Source organism: Solanum stenotomum, chromosome 10, assembly GCF_019186545.1.
Source record: "Solanum stenotomum isolate F172 chromosome 10, ASM1918654v1, whole genome shotgun sequence".
NCBI classification, from domain to species: Eukaryota; Viridiplantae; Streptophyta; class Magnoliopsida; order Solanales; family Solanaceae; genus Solanum; species Solanum stenotomum.
In genome coordinates, this window is record NC_064291.1 from 35,920,509 (window position 1) to 35,925,083 (window position 4,575).

Here is a 4,575-nt window from a genome sequence, read left to right on the forward strand (position 1 = left end):
TAAAAATGCTAACTTAAACCAGCTATTCGAAAAACCATTTATCCAAAGGACACCTAGACATATGTCCCTAGAACCACAAATATCTACATACGCAAATAGTTTGCAAAACCAAAATGAGAAAAAGACATATAACTACATCACACGAACCTATATTGAAAATATCCACAAAATCCAAACCTATTTAAATCGCAACCCTAGATCAAATACAAAAGAATCAAACCAGGATTATTTGACACAAAAGTTACAAGGATATAACAAGTTAATTGCACAGCCGAAAACTAATGCTAATTTAGTAAGAACATGTTATAACTACGGATTGTTAAATACCGTATACACATACGATGGAGAAGAAGTTAGTGGAATACCAGAACTACATAAAGCATTCGTCACATACAAAAGAGTTACGAAAGGAAATTTATTTTATATAAAATTCTATACAGCACCAGCTGAGATATTATACGAGGAAATAAAACCTCCAATACAAGTTATCAAGATAGGATTAACTAAAGATATGATTATACCCGAAGATATCGGACAACAGGAAGAGATATGCAAAATAGAGATACCAAGTTTTTATGCCAACAAAAGAATAATTGGTATATCAACTATGATACAAGAGCTAACAAACAATTATTTAAACGAAAATGCTATATGAAGTTATTACTTGAGAGATCAATTAATGATATATTCAAATTCAAGAGAAGTACGAAGAGCAGATATGGATGAAGTCCAACGATGGATCTTATCACTATTAAAGCCAGAAGAGCGACCTACAACAGGAGCACTAAAGGCAGAATTTATTTCAACAGAGTCATTAACCAGATATTGCAAGTTAATCGGACAAAAATACCCTGATCACGTATGTTCAAAATGTAACGGAGAAGATAATATAATTCCAGATGTCCAGCTCGAATGATCTAATAAGATAAAGACGGAAGAAGATAAGAAGAAGAAGACAAGAAAAAGAAGATAGAGACGGAAGGATAAAGAAAAGAAGACACTTGTAAATTCTACTAGTCTTATTATTAAATGTAGTGTAAAATAGTCAATAAAGTAGGTAGTGTGCATGTGAATATTAAAAGTAGGATGGACAAATGTAAAAAAGAGTATGGGCAAGTATGGGCAAGTATGGACAAGTGTAAAAATAATATGGATAAGTGTAAGTAGTAGGAATGGTAGGTGGAAGTAGCACATTATTGTAAGTAGTGTAGTACGTGAGAATTCCTTTCTATATAAGAGAGGATATATGTAAATAAAAAGGCAGGCAATGCCTAATGTAATAAAAACTTTCTTGAAAACACTCTCTCCACTAAGATATAAGAATACTTAAAAGTTAATGGAGTAATCTGAAATCCAATCAGATATTTCAGATAGCATGGCTAAGCAAGAGGCAAAGGTATATTGTTCAAAAAATATGTAGAACTAATTTTGTATATTCCTGAATATCATATATATGATTGAATAAATTTATGTTAGTTATTATGTATTAGAATTATTTGAATCATGATTTCTTGTTTATTAGCACACTGGAAACATGGAGAAAACTTCTATACTATGTCATCCTAATTTTGAAACCGGTAGGCGAGGAAAGCCGTTTAGGGGAGTAAATACAGTTGAGGTGCTGATAAGAAGGAAGTATCCGCTAAAGTACGATGCTAGTAGTGACAGGAAAACATGATAAAGATAATCTAGTTTATAATGATCTAATATGGATTTAATCAATTATGAATATGATAGGAAAGAATAATTTGAAATAAAAAACTGCATAATAAAGAACATGACTACATACGTGCAAGATGAAATGATAAAAAACTATGAAACTTTAATATTATATATACTTAACGGTATAGAAATAATTGAATTAAGAAGAATAATATGGGAAAAATATTTAATGATTACGAATGAGAAGATATATTAAATCAAGAATGGTATGAAATAGATTTACAAGATCTATATTTAGATAATGAAGGAATATAATGGTACGATTTAGAAATAAATTCAGATTAAAATGAATTATGAATATTTACAATATTGGATATGAGCTATGGAAGAAATAAAACTATTAGAGCAATTAATGGCGGAAAATTTATATATGTACCAAAAAACCCAAGATATGTTATATCTAGAGTATATCATAAATAATATTAAAGAAATATTCATATTAAAACAACTATCGGAAGAATATTACAATAATTATTATTACATATTACCATGAATTTAGCACTACCAAAAAATAATGTTAAAGAGATATCAAGATTAAGACACTTAGTAAAAGAATATTATAATAAAATCTTTAAAATAAAATACTCACCTACCACACTACCACTTTCATGAATAAATGGTCATTTTGGTCATATACTTTGAGTACTACATAAATATTGTGGTATGTTTTATTATAAACTAATGGAGGACAAAAGAAAGAAATAAATCTTTTCTATAAAAGTTGTGGCCATGATCAAAATAACTATTGTTGTGTGACAGCACAAATTTGTCATTGGTTGTCAAGAAATAAGTCTTGCATGCGATAATTTTAACCACGACAATAATAATAATTTTCTCCTTGAAGGAGATGGTCACCATAAGAATGGCGTTGTGAAATTTGTGGTAGTACACAAAATTAATTGAGAGTTCCGAAAGGGCCAATTTGTTACTAGCTGGAGGAGTGAAATTGTTCATAATATTGGGGTTGTAGTAAGTCTCAAAAGAAATTTTAAGTTTCGGAAGAATTGAAAAAAAAAAATTATATTGAGACTATAAATTATGAAAAGATTTAAAATTACTACAACCAAAGTGGTTTATAAATATTTATGTATAATATTATCCATTTTTTCCCTGTTGTTTGTTGTATGCAAATATGGGCATGATGATGGAATCACATGCAAAAGTAAACTAGAAGTTTACTAGAATAAATATCAGTTGGCATAATCGGTTGACCATTCCAATTCAAATGTGATACAAAAGAAATTGAGAATTCATGTGACTATATGTTTGAAGAAATAAAAGATTCTTCAAGAATTCTCTTGTGTTGCTTGTTCTCACGATAAAATGATCATTATACTAGTTAAGGTTGAGATTGTATCTCCTGAAATTATTTGGAACATATAAAAAGGTGAATATGGGCCCGTTCACCTGCCATATGGACCGCTTACTATTATGATTTAATAGATGCATCTATGGTATGGTCACATGTGCATTTGTATCAACTTACAAATTGGTTTTTGTAAGGTTGTTTGCTCAAATTGTTAAATTAAGAGCACAGTTCCAAACTATAAAATTATGTTGATAATACCGGTTGGTTTAGTAGAAATTGTTTGCCTCCAATTATAGCTAGACCATTGATTATGATAACAAATCTCTCAAATAAAATTTGGTATGAAATGAGTTTATTTAACGTGTATGCATCAAGCTAACAAGGTTCTCCCATCACAATTGGTTCAAGGTCAGGAACCAAATAATGTCCATCTAAAAAATTGATGTGTGCACATATGATTTTATTGCTACACACAAAGATGGATCCCCAAATGAGGTTGGGGTGAATGTTAGATTTCCTAACATTAGGGGGAGATATGTTTTAGCAGCTGAAATTATGTGTGGGGTGAATTATCTAGATCCTCGTTAAAAAAAATGTGAACTTTAAGTTCAAAAGATAATTCATTTGCAAAATGTTACAAATAATTTGCCAAATGTATTTGCTGACCCAATATTTTAATTAAGCTGCAAATGCTCCAATATATAGTCCTTGAAGGACAGAGTCTATGGTATGCCAGAAGCGTGATAGACTAATCGATTCCAACCGTAAAACTCCTTGAGAGGAAGGAGAGGAGTAAATTATTAAAATGGTCATGATAATAAGCTAAGTGCTTTGAAAGAGCACTATGACATAACACTTCATAAAACCTTGGCAAAGATTCAGGTACTTGAAAATGCTGAAAAATGAAGAGATCTCGATAAGTTATGTCGTATTGGAATCGAGTCAAATGACCGTCGACGGTATCTTTGATATGAAGTAACACTCAATACTATAAGTGGTTACGAGGATCTTAAATTCGAATCTGTCATATAATGTGGACAGATAAATGATTGGCCAAATAAAATGCACTATTCAAGTATATTTTGTTTCACTTAGAAAAGTAATGTTTTTGAACTTATAGTTCATAGATCAAAATATATGTCAGTGGGGTACAAATGAATCATTGTGCGAAAGTATAACCGTAAGATATAAAGTATTGTTTGTGCTTTGAGGCATAAAGGGTTTTCGCAGAAGTCCTGACATTATTAAATGGAGATATGTTCTCCAGTGATGGATGCAATGAGACTTATTTCAGTCTGGCAATAAATCAAATACTTGAATATGTATAATGACTGATTATTATGTCTAACTAGATGATGAAGGTTATATGAAAATTCTTGAAGGATTTAAAAAGTCTTAAAACAATTCCATTGAGTACCCAATGGTTCTGAGATTGCTTAACACAGTGAAAGAATCTTTTTAATCTCGTGAAAATAATTAAAAATGCCATGTATTAGTGCAATTGGTGCACTTACAAATTGTTGGTTATGCAAATGCTAGAAGAT